Raw genomic sequence first — 16,747 nt, forward strand, 5'->3', positions numbered from 1 at the left:
CACCAAGGTTATCTATCATAATGAAGAAATCACACATCATTGGTGAAATAGTTACAGACCCAATAATTATCATTTGAGAAAAACAGCTCAAGTAGCTCAATGGAAGATAATAACAATATTCTCAAAATCTATTCCTCACCTGTAATTCTGACAACTACTGCTCATGCTTAAAAACTCATTTTTATATCTTTATTACACTTACAAGTTTATTTATAAAAGGTTATCCACATTGCTAATTTCTCTTTTATTTATTTCTCTTTTTTAGCCTTTATATCTTTTTACTAATGTGCCAAGGGAACCTGTCTACCAATTTTGAAATATTTGATTCATTTAAAATAAGCTAAAATTTGAATCTTTTATAGTTTAAATTACAATCCAAGGTCCTTCTCCCCAAGATACCTATCTTGATTTACCACAATTCTAAATAAAACAATCTTTTAAAAATGTTATATGGAGAAAAATTTTATTTGAATTACAAAAAAGTTGATAGGACAGAGAGGTCTACTGAGTTTGGACCTGTTTCCCCTATTTTATTTCTTTAGATGCACTTAGTTTGTTTTTTTTTGTTTTTTGTTTTTTTTTTTTGGTTTTTTGAGACAGGGTTTCTTCCTAGTGCACCTATGATATTAAAGACCTTTGATCCCAGCACTGGAGACAGAGGCCATTTTCCATTTTCTTTGTGCCATCCATAATTAAGAAAGTAAAGTATATTTTATATTCTTCGAAAAGAAAGGTCAATTAAGCTAGTTATGATTACGAACACCTGTATCCCAGGACATGGGAGGTAGAGTCAGGAAGATGAGGAGTTCAAGTTCGTCCTGGGCTACATAGTGAGTTTGAGGCCAGCCAAAGCTACATGAGACCTTGTCTCAAAACAACAAACAATGAATGTCTACCGGAAAACAGAGCATGTTACCCACCTCCCAGGTCAGTTCCATGTGCAGCACAGTTCAGCATCTTCAGTAAAACCAAGTGAGAACTGGGTACCACAAACCACATCAGATGCAGAGTCACCAAGCTTCGTATTGAGTCTCTGTACCTATTGGAGGACCTATCTCCCATTCCAAAACCACTGGGTTTTCCTCGGGTTATAGTAATGACTGCTTCCTTAACCCGATCAGATAACAGATTTTTTTTTTCCTAATGTAACCACCATTTCATGGTTTGCACAAGACATACCTTTAGTGCATCCAGATTTTCATAACCCATCAAACAGTTTTTCAGTATGTGTTATGGCAGGATATTCTAGATCTGCCAAGAAAAGTAAATTCACAGAGCCGCCTGCAATTCAGAAACTATCGCAAATTAGCATAAATAGCCCTATTTTAGAAGGAACGGCTTTTGCAAGTCATACAGGCAAAATAATGTGGCCTTGCATTTGTATCATTAAAAACTCCCTGTGTACAGCTTTTTCATGAATATTAAACACAGCCCAATCATTCAGCCCACTAATGTACTTGGGTGAAACTCTTTAGTGAAGCATTTGGTTACGATCACAAGACTAACTAGGAAAACTAGCTAACAAGTACCTATTTTTACGAATTTTTTTTTCATCTTAAAAGGAAAAAAAAACTGCATATCAAATAAAACCTCTCAACACTTGTCAGCTCTCCTGTGAACATACCATATAAATGGACGGGCACCGGCTGCCAGGAAAAACGAAAGGCCAAATTCCGCTCGTATCCCCATGCTGTCAAGTTCAGAGAGAAATCTGTCCTAGACCCAAGCCATCCACACGGCATACAATGAGTCTGTTGACAAGAACTAAGAATGGATCAAATCTTCAGATTTCTCTGCATATATACTCTCTTCCTTGCCATCCTGATTTAAGATGCCTCTGGCTAGTTGCTCAAGGCACAAAACAAAGGTACTTTCAAATGGCAAATGTGCTTAACGTCTATCCATTCCAAGCAAAATTCCAAAAAGTGTAGAAAACGACAGCTTACCTAGGTGCAAACATAGCCACGGTGCTGTGGGCAGCCAGTGAGATGCGCAAGAGCTGTGACCATTATCTGGAGCAAACGAAAAGAGGGGAAGCACATTAGAGCCAGTTTTGTTCATTTCTGCTGTGAGCATGAGACTTTTTATAACCATTTGGGGAGGCTTCTCCTTTAAGCACAGTAGCTCTGAACAGGTTTCTTTAGGTCCCAGCCCTGCCACTCCAACAGGTGGAGGAAGCTTGAAGAGTACTGATGAGTGACTTACTTAAAGAGAGGACAGGAGGATCTGGGGGCCTGGGTAGGGGGAAAAAAAGCATGTGTGGGCAAGGCAAAGGGGGCCAAAGGAGTGAGGTTTAAGACGAAAGTAGGAGAGGCCAGGGTGGTGGGTGCATGCCCTTGGTTCTGGCATTTAGGAAGTAGAGCCTGGTGGGTCTCTGTGAGATCCAGGCCAGCCGACATAGGGAGCGTGACTCCAGTCAAGACTACACAGTGAGACCTTGTCTCAAAGAAGAGCCAGAGGGGAGGAAGAAAAGGAAGGAAAAGGGAGGAGAAACTTGTCTTGCCCTTGCCAGCTACCACCTGGCTCCTATTTCTCAGCAGAAAGCTGCACTTTCTTTGCCGTAAATGCCGGCTGTTTCCCAATTCAAAAATGTCAGACTGGTCTTTCACCCAGCCACATAACCTGTGTCTTCCACCCACATTCCCTACTGCAGTCAGCAAGGGATAAACGAGCCATGCTAGAAACCTGGGAGTATCTGGATAAATCTCCTTTCAGTCTGTTGGAATCTACCTTCCGAGAACTTCTAATGTTTCCAATTGCTTGTCCTTGGAAGCAGGGCCAGATATGGAACTCAGGCCTGGAGTACGCTAGGCAGACGCTCTACCACTAACCTACATTCCCAAACACCTAATCAGGCCAGTCCAGTTTTGAGTATGTCTTAAAATTCTCTCTCCTTCCACATATAGGCTTTCTGATCCATTTTTTTTTTTAATACCAACATCCATTTTCCTCCTAGCAAGTATAGCATGCCAAGGATAGCATCTCATTTTTGGAGTCATTTGCTCTTCCAGGTTTTTTTTTTTTCATTATTTTATTAATTAATTTTTTATTGCCATGTTTTCCCCTCCCTCCTTTCCTCTCCCCTGCACCCGCCTCCCCTCCTCCTTCTCCCCATCCACTCATCCTCTATTCCAAAAAGCCTCCAGTGGCACATCAAGTTGAGGCAGAACCAAGCTCTTCCCCTGCATCAAGGCTGGGCTAGGCCACCCAACATGGGGGATAGTTTCCTCAAAGCCAGCTCAAGTGCCAGGGAAAGGACCTGACCCCACTGCCAGAAGTGCCATAAACAGACCAAGCTACACAACCATCACACACATACAGGTTTCCTAACTGTGATCCAGAGTCTGTGTGCTCCCACCAGCTCAGGTCAGCTGTCTCTGTGGGGAGAGCTTCCCCTTCATGACCTTGAAACCCCTCCCCACAATACCTCCTCCCTGTCTTTAACAGGACTCCCAAAGCTCGGCCCAATTGGGCCGTAGGAGTGGGGATGGAATCTGGGTAGGTGGATTGGACGCAGGACAGAGGGGGAGAATATTGAAAGAGATATCTTGATGGGGGCGGGCCTTTCAGGGTTAGGGAGAAACTTGATGCCAGGCAAACTCCCAGGAATCCACAGGGATGACCCCAGCTAAGAATCCTAGCAATGGTGAAGGGGTGCCTAAATTAGCCATCTTCTGTAATCAGATTGGTGACTACCCTCATTGTCATCAGAGAGCCTTTGTATGCAGTATTTTGTTTTCTACGTTGAGGATGCATGGGGAAGAGTACAGCGCTGGGGATGGAGCCCACGGCTCCTCTTAGTTGCCAAATGCTCTAGCTTGAAGCTTCATCTCTAGCCATTCTTAATCTGCAGCCAGTGCATTTGCTTCTGCTGCTTCTCCCTGAGGCTCTTAGGCGCTCACACTTCAAGATGCTCTACTTTGGGGATGCTGTGCTTTGGAGAGCACCAAGCTGGATCTAAACTTGGGGTGCCAGATTTATATTCTTCTCCCATCCAGGTACACTTCTCTCTCCATTTCCCCATTCAGTTCTACATCCTTAGTTTTCCTTTGTTTTGTTTTGCTGTACCTCAGTATTAAATCTCTTCTTTCCAGAAGTTTCCTTCAATGCTACGGAGTGGTTGTGGTGCCCTGTGCTTGTCAGTGTTACAACACTTAGGCTGAAAGTGGCTGCTCCTTCCAGTGACTGTAAACTCTTTTGTAGACAATGACTGAATATAAGGTGTCAGGCGTATGACCTGACTGATGCATTTCATGCAACAGTGAAGGGGTCCAATAATTCAATTTTTATTATGAATTATAAAAATTATCAGGTGTGGTGGCACATGCCTTTACTCCCAGAACTTAAAAGCAGTGAAAGGCAGATCTCTATAAGTTCAAGGCCAGTCTTGTCTACACAGTGATTCCCAGGCCAGACAGGATTACATAGAGACACCCAGGGAGAGGGGAAGAGAGGAGGAGGAGAAGAAGAGGAAGAAGAATCATTATCATCACCATCTGAGGGCTAGGGATGTAGTTCAGTTGGTACAGTGCTTTCCCAGAATACATGAAGCTTTGGATTTGTTCCTGAGCACCACATACAGATGTGGTGGTCCACTTCTGTAATCTCAGCAATTGGGTAGAAGACGGGTGGATTAGAAGTTCAAGATCATCCTTGGTTACATAGCAAGCCTGAAACCAGTCTGGACAACATTGCTGTGGGACAATGGTCTTTTATCCTGTCACTCGTATTATTTTTAATAAAATGCTTATTGGCCAGTAGCCAAGCAGGAAGTGTAGGCAGGATGACCAGGCAGGAAGTAGAGGCGGAGCAAGGAGAATTCTGGGAAGAGGGAAGTTTCAGTCTGCAGTTGTGACCTAGCTGCAGAGGAAGCAAGATAGCAGGACATGACTAACATAGACAAGAATAATGGGCTAATATAAGTTATAAGAGTTAATAAGAAGCCTGAGATAATAGGCCAATTCGTTTATGATTAATGTAGACCTCTGTGTGTTTATTGGGGACTAAACAGCTGCAGGACCGAGCGGGACAGAAACCTCAGTCAACACAACATGAAATCCTGTCCTAAAAACACTAAACAGCAACAACACACACATTCACACGGCATACCTATATGCATGCATAAAATGTCACTATGAAATCCCATACTCCATACAATTAATACACATCAATAAAAATCCATTGTTAAAAAGCATCACCTGAGTCATTTGCAAAACAATGGAATTGTATCTCCTAGAGACATAAGAAGCTAGTATAAAGACAGGCGAACGTGAAGAATGAAACTTACTGTGTAACCTTCCTCCACACAGACCCCACAGGGCCTTGTGCATGCTAAGTGAGCATTTTACCATTCAGCTGTAGTCTCTATATCCATGTCTGTCTTATATATTCTGGATGAATATATGAAGAATGATAAATCTGATCACCCCAGGAGGTAAATTGAAGTGTCAGGAAGACAAAATTGGAGAGATACCTTTTATTACATATTATTTTAGACCTTGTAGAACTTCCAATCATGATGAGTATATATGATCAAAAAAACCTAAAAAAAAAAAACCATTTTAATTAGGCCTGATTTTCTAGGCTGGAAGTAGCCCCAGAATCTACACCTTCAACAACTTTTCTCCTAACATCGACAATCATAGAAGGTTGGGAACTGCTAAAGTTGAGCTTGACATTAGAGATCTAATCTAGAAGCTGCCAAACCCGGGCATCATCCCCGATCTAATCTACTCCAGAAAGGGACAGGAAGACCAGTATTTTCCACAATAGCTGAGGAGATTCTGACTTCCAGTTTGCTTGAAGACCAATGAGCAATGGCCCAGCCACTACACAAATCTCTCCTCAGCCATGTATGCATGGAAATATCTCTATCTTGCGAATAATCAATCTGCAAAAGGGCCTCCAATAATTGCACCTGTTGTTATCTGAATCCTATGTGGTTTGTTCTCACATCACATAAGCAATAGGCTACTGTAGAAATCGTGGGCCACGGAGAGGGCTCAGTTGCTAACTAAGTTCCTTGCTCTGTAAGCACATGCATCTGAATTTGGATCCTCAGCATCCACAGAACAAGCTGGGTATGGTGGTATGGACCTGTAATCAGAGATAGGTGGATTCCTAGAGTTCAGTGGACAGCCAGTCAAGCTGATCAGAGAGCTCCAGCTTCCCTGAGTGCAATGGTGGCCTGTGACTGACAGCTCCAGGCCGTAAGAGATACTGTGGCTTCAGTCCTGCTCTCTCTTGCCTTGTCCCACTCTGAAGAGGTCAGGTGCTGTGCTAGGACCCTGGAAAAGACCAAATCTTCTATAATAACCAACACTTAGGTGCCACCGAAGAGAATAAGTAAGAATGTGTCCTTCAATTCTGTTTTAGCCTTCTTTTATCTGTCTGTCTGTCTGTCCGTCCGTCCGTCCGTCCATCCATCCATCCATCTACATGTCTATCATTGATTTTGAATTTTATATGCATTGGTGCTTTGCCTGCATGTATGTCTGTGTGAGAATATTAGATCCTCTGGAACTGGAGTCAAAGACAGTTGTGAGCTGCCATGTGGGTGCTGGAAACTGAACCTGGGTCCTCTGGTAGAGCAGTCGGTGATCTCAACCACTGAGCAATCTATTTAGGCCCATATCTATTTTTAGGCAGGGTTTTTTGCATCCCAAACAGGCCTCAAACTGACTGCGCATCTTAGGATGACCTTGAACTCGTGATCCTCCTGCCTCTACCTCTTAAGTGCAGGGATTGTAGGCAGTGCTGGGGACGCAACCTGGGATTTTGTGTAAAATCCTAGGCAAATACTCTACTGACTGAGCTGTGTCTCGGCCCTCAGTCCATCCCTCTGAGGACAGTAGCCCTGGAGAGACCCTCACGCAGAAAAGCACATGCTAAGCCATGCCAATTTCGTCCCAATTGAGACACTGTGTAATATAATAAATACTTTTTGATGAATTTATCCTCTCAAACTGCTACGGTTTTGAGGGAGAGAAGGGGCAGAGCCTCTTTGCACAACTAGGGAAAATATAAGGCTCTCTTACCTAATCTTATTTTCCTGTAACTATATTTCTCGGCAGTCACCCCACTCCCATCTTGTGGATAAATTGTCTTCAAACCTGTCCAGAAGATCTGAACTACCTGTTTGCCCTGGGGAAGCATCAGCTCTGACTACTGGGTGGGGGTGGGGTTACCCGCCTTGCTTTCTTTGCTTTTCTGAGGCTGGGAAGAGCAGATGGGGAAAACTCTCATGATCTTTTGCATAGTGATGCGTATTAGCTGTCTTCTGTGGAAACAGATCTCACACACCCCAGCCCCCGGCCCATCAGAACCTTTCTCTGACAACTTCCTGAACACAGAAGACAAGAAGATTTGAAAGCAGACCATCTGGGGACCCGGGGTCCACCCTTCACATGCTACTCAATTCTTCATCCTGACCCAAAAGCTTTGTCCTCTATTTTCATAGAATATGTACACCCGAGCTTCATATCGCGTATTATGCATAGAGACTATCACCAATATCAGAAAAAGTCCTCCCCATATACAATCACCTCCAAGTCCTTGGAACTAGTCCAGCCCACTCTGACTTTCAGGTCACCTGCAAAGCCAGAATGGCAAGGATCTCATTCGATACTATTGAGGAGCAATTGGTCAAAGTCTAAAAACAAACATGTGTACTTCTCTTATGCTTGTTCATTCCTGTTGTTACACCAGCTGCTACTGGTGACAGACAATTGGGGAATCTGAGGCAGGCAAATCTCTGGGATCAGCTAGCCTAACCTACTGGGTGAACCACGGGTCCTTGTGAGAGACTTTGTCTCATAGAAACAAGATATCTGATGACACCTGAGGAAGGGGCCACCTGACTGCTACAAGTACAAGTGGGCTCTGACTGCTATATGCACACGCACACATGTGCTTGCACACCCACACGGCACACCTGAAATCCCTCGTATGCAAAGGCAGGCATCTGGCTTCAGTTTCTTACTCTGGCACTTGCCCTTGACTGAGGGTTTGGCGGTAAGGAGGCTGGAATGGTGAGCCGAACTTGTGGCTTCTCATCCATCCCTGACTAAAAGGAAGAGTGACAAGCCACACTGTGACCAGACATGAATGGCAGATATGAATCCATTCTAGACTCACATATCCATCAGCTGACTATCAGACTATTAAAACAATGGACCAAAGAAACAGAAGTTTCCCCGCCAGGAACTACAGGCTTAGAGAGGAAAGGGTCTGACGTTGAGCCCTAGCTGGAGGAAGAACCTGTCCCCAGACAGACTTGACACACTTCAAACAACTTGTCAGGTCACCTAACAGTGGAGGGTGGGGCCTTACCTCCACAGGGACAGCTTAGAAGTGTATCCAAGGCCATTTATTTAATCTCTCTTCAGGACCAGAAGATGAACTCAGCGCATGGCGCCATGGGTTTACTGGATCCCTCTGTCCCTCTTCTTGGTGTGACCACATCGCATTTTTCTGCCTTTTACTATTAATTTGGCTATTTTAATTGTTTTCTTGAGGACGAGTGGCTGAACCTGGTTTCTTGGGGTACAGACTGTGAACCCAAGTTTAGTAACAATCCATCTCTTTCTTCTGTGAACCCATCATGAGTTCACAGACTGAAAGAAATTTCCACCATCCAAGTGCGGTTCCTGCTCTAGGCTCCCAACGCACACTATTCAAACTTATACCCTGCATCCTCTTGGGTTTACAAGTATAGGGCTCTTTTGGAAAGGGTCATCCTTGCCTATCATCCAGTCAATGCTAGAAGGGTTGCTATGGCTCACCCATTGACAACTTTCCCAGGTTGTCACAGGGAACTGGGAGGTAGGAGCAGGTAGCAGCATTAGATCGTTCTTCTCCTTGAGTTCCTTCTCTGGTTCCTTTCCAAAAATTGAGGCTGGAAAGAAGTCAGGAGATTTGCATTGCCAGCCTTCCTTGAGGGAGGGCAAGTGAAAAGTAGAACACCACAGAAGCTACCTACAAGCATGCCTGGCTGGAAGAAAATAGCTGTATGCATGCCTGATAAGGGAAAAGTAGTTACATATATACGTGTGGGGGGGTGGGGGGGAGTAGCTACAAGCATGCCTGGCTGGGGGAAAGTAACTACATGCATACCTGACCAGGGGAAAGTAGCTGCATGCATGCCTGGCTGGGGGAAAATAGAAACATGCATACTAGTATTAAGATAAAGAACGTACTGTTACAGGAGGAACAGGCCTGCTTTTGGTCCTGGCGAGCTTACACCCGAAATAATCACACAGAAACTGTATTAATTAAAACACTGCCTGGCTCATTAGTTCTAACTTCTTATTCGCTAACTCTCACATATTAGTTTAATTCATCTCCATTAATGTGTATCGCCATGTGACTGTGGCTTACCAGCAAGATTCTAACCAGTGTCCATCTCAGGCAGGAAAACCATGATGTCTGCCACTCTGTCCTTCCTCCCAGCATTCAGTTCTGTCCACTCTGCCTACCTAAGTTCTGCCCTATCAAAAGGCCAAGGCAGTTTCTTTATTCAACCAATGAAAGCAACATATAAACAGAAGGACCTCCTACACCAATGTACATGCATGCCCAATTAGGGAAAGACAGCTGCACATATACCTTGCTTATTAAAAGAGGAATGGTGGAGTAGGCAGTAGATCAGTGGTAGAGCATGTGACAAGCACACACAGGGCCCTGGGTTCAATTTCCCCCCCAAAGAATATCAAGAGTAAGAAAAATATAGTTTATATTCTAAAATTCAGATGTCAGCCAGGAAATATTTTTTTTCAAAGTTATTTTGTGTTTTTCTAATGCAAGTTTACTTACATGAGTTTTGTGAAAGGTTCCCCTATCCATAGCACACATCAGCAATAGACTGTTTTGGTTACAAGTAAATGATGTGTTCTTAATTGTAGTTTAAAAGATTTCATTTGACAGAAGTGAATTTCACTTCTAACACTTGGGAGGCAGAGTCAGGTGGCTGTCTTTGAGCTTGATGCCAGCCTGGCCTACATAGCCAATTCCAGTCCACCCAGGACTACATAGTGATATCTTGTCCAAACAAACATGATGTGGGAGTCTTCTGTTTTGTGTTGATTTCATTGGTTAAATAAAGAAACTGCCTTGGCCCTTTGATAGGACAGAAAATTAAGTAGGCGGAGAAAACAGAACAGAATGCTGGGAGAAAGAAGCCGAGTCAGGCAGTCGCCATGATTCTCCCACTCCAGACAGACGCAAGTTAAGATCTTTCCTGGTAAGTCAGCTTGTGGTGCTACACAGAATATTAGAAATGGGTTAGATCAATATGTAAGAGCTAGCCAATAAGAGGCTGGAACTATGGGCCAGGCAGTGTTTAAAAGAATACGGTTTCCGTGTAATTATTTTGGGGGATAAAGCTAGCGGGTGGTAGGCCCGCCGCTCCTCACAACACAAACAAATAAGAACATAAATCAAACAAGTAAAAACATTAAAAATATTTTATTTCTTGAGACAAGAAAAAAAATGCTCTTTGGGCTTTTAAGAATCCTTGAAATAACATTAGGTTAGAAACAGAAGAAAAAAATCCATCTATATTAAAAATAAAAAACTATGTTCTTAGAAACAATCAGAAGAGGTAAGCCATGTGAGAAAGATTTCAAATGCTACTGAAGGTCATAAAGCTTTGGACAAATAGAAACATTCATGTAATTTTAGACTGAAAGAGTCGACAATGAAGATGCCAGTCCTTTCCAAATTAATCTATAGGTAGAAAAGCACTTGATTTAATAATTAAGTTAAAAAAACTATATAAACTATATAAAGTCAAACCAAGTGAGGCAATGCATGCCTGTAATCCCAACACACAGTAGGTAAAATCACGAATTCAAGGTCATCAATACAATGCAAGCAAGTTGATGTGGGAGTCCCCTCTGCATGTTGTGAATACCACTGACTAATAAAAAAGCTGCTTTGGGCCTATGGCAGGGCAGAGTAAAGTCAGGCAGGAAATACAAACAGATATATATATATATATATAGAGAGAGAGAGAGAGTAGGCAGAGTCAGGAAGATGCCATGTAGTTGCCAAAGGAGACAGACACTGGACAGAACCTTACAAGTAGGCCACAGCCTCGTGGCAATACATAGATTAATAGAAATGGGCTAATTCAAGATGTGAGAACTAGCAAGGAATACGACTAAGCTATTGCCCAAATAGTATTGTAATTAATATAGATTCTGTGGGTCTGAGTGGCTGGGAAGCAGTCTCTGCCTATAGCAAGTGGCCAACTTGTGCTATATAAGACCCTGTGTCAAACACACAAAAACTGTATCTGTTTAATATAACATTAACATGGGAAAAAAAATCAAGATTAAACAAAGAAATTCTGAGATAGAGACATACTCCCAACAAAAGGAGTATCAAATAGGATATATTCCTATCATCTTTTTTAAAGAATTATTGTATGTGTCTGTTTCTGGGTATGTGTCCTTATGTGTATATGAAGTCCAGAAGAGGGTGTCCAAGCTCCTGGAACTGAAATTATATGTGCCGGGATTCAGAGTTGCTCTGAAACTCTGAATGACCAACAAGTGCTCTTAAGTGCTAAACCATCTCTCCAGTCCTCTGAATGTATGATTTTCTACTGTGTCCTGGTACCAGGTAGGCAGCATTCCAAGATGGCCTCCATGCTCGCTAAAGTCTTATTAGAACACAGGAAATTCAGTTGCTCATGCATGATATATGGTCTCTTTATGTGGGTACACAGGGCAGGTGAGAGCCTACAATCTGAACTGTCTGTTCTCTACAGGGTGTTTGCCAAACCCTGGCTTAAACCATGTGTGCCAGGTCTTCTGGGGTCCAGAGTGTTCTTTTCACTGCAGTCAGGGCCCTTGAATACAATTAGACTATTGTTCCTTTGAGTAGGTTTACATCATAGAAAATCTTCAAAGAGAGCCATTTTCCTATTGGCCTTAAATAAGTGAGGTGTCTTTTAAGACACAGAACCTAAGGGTTCTTGGGGACTGCAAACTGTCCCAAGATGGCATCTAGCCAGAAAAAAAGCAGAGACTTATTCCAGCAGCTACAGGAACCTGAATTCTGCCAACAATCACAAGAGTCTGGAAGGGGATCCTGAGCTTCACAAGAGAATGAAGGCTGTGGCCTCAGGTGTGTAGCTTTGTAAGATCCTGAGTGGATCACCCCATGACTTACTTGGACAGCTGCCCCCACAGAATCTGTGATATGGTTTGTGTGGTAATTTGCTGCACAGAAACGGGAAATGAACGCAGACCCTGTTCTAGGTTGCCAAGCTGACGATGCCCTGGCACACTCAACTCATCCTTCCCAGGGTAGGAAGTAAAGAAAGTTTGTTAGGAGGTCGCTAAGGAACATTTCCTTGCTCCTAAAAAGGAAACAAAGACTCTTGTGGCCTTTGAACCCTATTCATGAAGGAGGGCTGTGGGGGGAGCTGTGTGGAGGGGGACTGTGGGCATCTCATCCCGAAGGGATCAAAATCAAAGCCACGGAGCACAAAGAGCAGAGCACAGAGAAAGAATTCAGATCCCGAAAGAAACCATACTGCTGCAGTATTGACCAGACCCTGGAACTTTTTGTTACTTGTAAAAAAGGAAGAATTGCTTGTTCAAACTGGAGGTCAGGAAACTTTTAACTCTAGTTCACCTTTTTTTTTTTATGAATAAAGTTTTATTAGAACACTTGTCCATTGTACTATTTTTATGTTACCAAACAGGGTCAGATAGTGAAAATGAGATGCCATATGGCATCCAAACCTACCGCTTTCCCTAGTTCTTTTTCTATAGGATATGAGTGATACCCTGCATTTATGCACACATGAAACCCCATATTTATACATACGTGAAACCCTGCATTTATACATTCTGAACCCTAAATTTGTGACATCAATGCATGCATGCTTTTGCATTATTGAAGGGTTACAATCCATTAGATATTTTTAAAAGTGCATGGTGTTCACTTCATTTTTTTTTTTTTTGATTTTTCGAGACAGGGTTTCTCCGTAGCTTTTGGTTCCTGTCCTGGAACTAGCTCTTGTAGACCAGGCTGGCCTCGAACTCACAGAGATCCGCCTGCCTCTGCCTCCGAGTGCTGGGATTAAAGGCGTGCGCCACCACCGCCCGGCCACTTCATTTTTATTAATGTATTATTTTTATATGTCTGGGTGTTTTGCCTGCATATGTGTCTATGTGGTACATGCATGCTTGGTCAACAGAGCCCAGAAGAGGGCATCAGATCCCCTGGGACTGGAGTCCCAGGTGGTTGTAAACCGCTGTGTGGGTGCTAGGAATCAAACCCTGGTCCTCTGGAAGAGCAGCCAGTGCTCTTAACCACTGAGTCATCTCTCCAGCTCTACACTCTATCAGCTTCACACAGATTCTTCTATGTTTGATGTGGTTTATGGCTTCTTCGTATGAACCTTGTTTAAGGACTCATCAGCAAGTTGTGGCTTAAAAGGCATTTTTAGACTTCTCTTACTACTAGCTGAAAACAGACAGTAGACCCTGTTCTCTTTCAGCCTACTGAAAAGTGAAAAAAAGTGCTAACCTATACCTAGAGACTGATGGTCATGTTGGGATCATCTTTTTGTACATTGTGTGAATATGTGTCTCGTTTAACCTCATCTGCCCAAGGAACCTTCTGATTGGTTTAATAGAGTTAAATGGCCAGTAGCTAAGCAGAAGAGGATAGACAGGACTTCTGGATAGAGATGGGAACTCTGGAAAGAAAACCTGAGGTAGGAGATTCAACGGTCAGACAAGGAGGAAGTCAGATGTACAATACTGAGGAGAGGTAGCGAGCCATGTGGCAGAATGTAGGTTAATATAAATGGGTTAATTTAAGTTTTAAGAGCTAGTTGGGAACAAGTTTAAGCTAAGACTAAACTTTCATAATTAGTAAAAAGTCTTCTTGCCATTATTTGGGAGCTGGCACTTCAAAGAAAGACCCACTATAGGGCCATATTTATAAAGTATCACATACCGGAAGACTTAGAGACAGACTTTCTCCTCACAGTGAGGGAAACTGGGGAGTAGGAGAACAACAATGTGCTGGCAGATTCTGAGTCTGGGAAAGTCCACATATGGTTCAGAGACAATGGTCATTTGGCTGTGTCCTCCCAACACACAAGAGAAGCTACTCTGTCAGCTTCTTTCACAAGGACACAGGTCCCACTCATGGGACTTCTACCTTCACAACCTTCTCAGCTTTCAAAGTTCCCAATTCCTACCATCACCTTGAAGGTTGGGCTTCCAGTGTGTGAATTTTCAGGTGATGTGACACAAACACATAGCCCACAGGAAGGCTATGCATATGTGTATGCAAAGATATGTGCACTCATGTTCACATGGATGCCAGAAGTCAGTTCAGGCATCACTCCTCAGGTGTCATCCACCTAAAATACATATATTAGTGTGTGTGTGTGTGTGTGTGTGTGTGTGTGTGTGTGTGTGTGAAAGAGAGAGAGTGTGTGTGTGTGAGAGAGAGAGTGTGTGTGTGTGTATGTGAGAGAGAGAGAGTGTGTGTGTGTATGTGTGAGAGAAAGAGAGAGAGAGAGTGTGTGTGTGTGTGTAGTTGGGTGTGAGTGTGTATGTATGTGTAGTTGGGTGTGAGTGTGTGTATGTGTGAGAGAGAGAGTGTGTGTGTGTGTGTAGTTGGGTGTGAGTGTGTGTATGTGAGTGTGTGTGTGGTTATGGGTTGGGTGTGAGTGTGTGTGTGTGGGTATGGGTTGGGTGTGAGTGTGGGAGTCAGAAGACAATTTGCAGGAGTCAGTACTCACCACTGAGCCACCTGGACAGCCCTCACCTCATTTTTTATTTTGGAGATGGGGGTTTCCAATTGGCCCGAGGCTCACCTGTTAGGCTAGTCTGACTAGCCAGTGGGCCCCAGTGACCCACCCATCTCTACTTCCTTAGCACTGGGATTATAAACACAGGCTACCACACTTGACGTTTTCCATGGGTTCTAAGGAACTGAATGCACAACCATCTGTAACTCCAGTTCTAGGGGATCTGACATCCTCTTCTGGCCCTGCAGACACCAGGCATGCAGATGGTACACATACATACATGCAGGCAAAACCCCCATATATGGAAAACAAAAATAAAAAACAGAAAGAGATATATGAAGATAGACAAGCCACCAAGTGGTTCTCAGTGAAGAAACATATGCACCTAAGAAGTCTGTTACCACCTGGGCCTTGTAGAATTTAGCATGTACTCTAGGTACAGTGAGACTGTGTGTCCAGCTCCCTCCACCCACTTTTGATTGTTTGAGGCAGACTCTCGCAGGCCAGGCTACCCTTAAAGTTGTTACCAGAGTAAGTAGTCCAAGGTGACCTTGAAGTTCTGACTCTCCGGCCTCCACTTCCTGAGCACACCCCCACACACAGCTTTAGGCAGTGGTGAGGATCCTACCCAGGGCTTCAAACGTGCTAGGCAAGCAGTCTACCCATTAAGCCACATTTCCAGCCCTGTTTTCTGCTTTCATTGAAGACTTTAGTGTCTTCCTCAGCTGTGAACAGCCAATGGCAGAGACCATGCAGACTGTGGAGCAGAACTTCCGACAGGCACACCCCACCCCAAAGGAAGACACAGAACCATCTTCCCACATGGCTCCCAGCACTGAGAAATACACAGAAAGGGGCAGATGTGGACATATCATCTCACGGTCCAGGACAGTGCTGTCCCCCATTAGTTCTAGCAACGATAACAATAAAAGGTACCAAGCTGGGCAGTAGTGACGTGAGCTTTTAATCCCAGCACTTGGAGGCAGAGGCAGGCAAATCTCTGTGAGTTTGAGACCAACCTGGTCTACAGAGTGAGTTCTAGGACAGGAATCAAAGCTACACAGAGAAATCCTCTCTCAGAACGCCCCCACCCCCAAATCCTAACTTTAATTTAGAAACTACTAACAGGGTTGGTATACTAACAGCTAACCTCTATTTCCAGCACTCAAAAGACTGAGAAGGGAGGATTGAGAGTTCAAAGTTGAAGGAATGGAGGAGGGAGGAAGAAGAGGAGGAGGAGAAGCAGGAGGAGGGAGAGCAGTCTCTGAACTTTGTGCCATCCATCAGGGCTGACAAGATGGCTCTGACGGTAAGAGCACTTCCTGTACAAGCCTGGCAACCCAGATTTAATCTCTAGGACTACATGAATGGCAGAGGAGTCCTAAAGGTTGTCCGTTGGACTCCATCAGGGCCCCATGGCACATGGATGTATCACCACATACAATAATACTAAATACATTAAAAATAATCATTTCATTTGCAAAGCTCTTATGTTCCGATTTTAATTCTGATAACTTCATGCCCGCCCTGCCCTCCCCTTGAAAAAAAAAAAACTATGGAGGGAAATGAGAATTTTCTCCTTTTAGGGTCCAGAACATGCTGAGCAGTTTCTATGAACAGAGATGAGGCTACCGATGCTGTACTCATTGTAGAGCAGAGGAAACCGGAACAATGAGCAGGTGGAGTCGGATGGCTGAGTCAGGGACAAATTCAAAGGCAGAATGCTGCGTTCCTGGCCCCCTCGCCAAGCTGGATTGCCCCGCTTCTGTTCGAACTGCTGTTAAAGAGGACTTTCGAGACTTCCAAGGACTAGACAGAGACTGAGCGCTCCACTTGTTAATGGTGACTGCACACAGTGACCCTGTTCATAGATCAATAGCTAAAAGCTACTGATGAAGCAAGTGTTCCGCCTACAAGAGAGGAGGTTCATTTCTTCAGCAAGTCCCTGTCATTTCCTGAGAC

The 16,747-nt window shown here is 43.8% G+C and overlaps 2 long non-coding RNA genes across 2 annotated transcripts in view; both read right to left on the reverse strand.

Moving 5' to 3' along the window:
- LOC121440809 overlaps positions 1–1,670 on the reverse strand; it is a 53,318-nt gene extending 51,648 nt beyond the window's left edge. The window contains exon 1 of the long non-coding RNA XR_005973387.1: positions 1,625–1,670. This is a non-coding gene — a long non-coding RNA (uncharacterized LOC121440809). The remainder of the gene's footprint in view (positions 1–1,624) is intronic.
- A 56-nt stretch (positions 1,671–1,726) lies between these two features.
- LOC121440815 overlaps positions 1,727–16,747 on the reverse strand; it is a 37,244-nt gene continuing 22,223 nt past the window's right edge. The window contains exons 2-3 of the long non-coding RNA XR_005973388.1: positions 1,947–2,012; positions 1,727–1,751 (exon numbers count right to left, since the gene is read on the reverse strand). This is a non-coding gene — a long non-coding RNA (uncharacterized LOC121440815). The remainder of the gene's footprint in view (positions 1,752–1,946; positions 2,013–16,747) is intronic.

The sequence above is a fragment of the Microtus oregoni genome, unplaced genomic scaffold (assembly GCF_018167655.1).
Source record: "Microtus oregoni isolate MIOR12 unplaced genomic scaffold, Mior012 000002F_ref0000024, whole genome shotgun sequence".
Lineage (NCBI taxonomy): Eukaryota > Metazoa > Chordata > Mammalia > Rodentia > Cricetidae > Microtus > Microtus oregoni.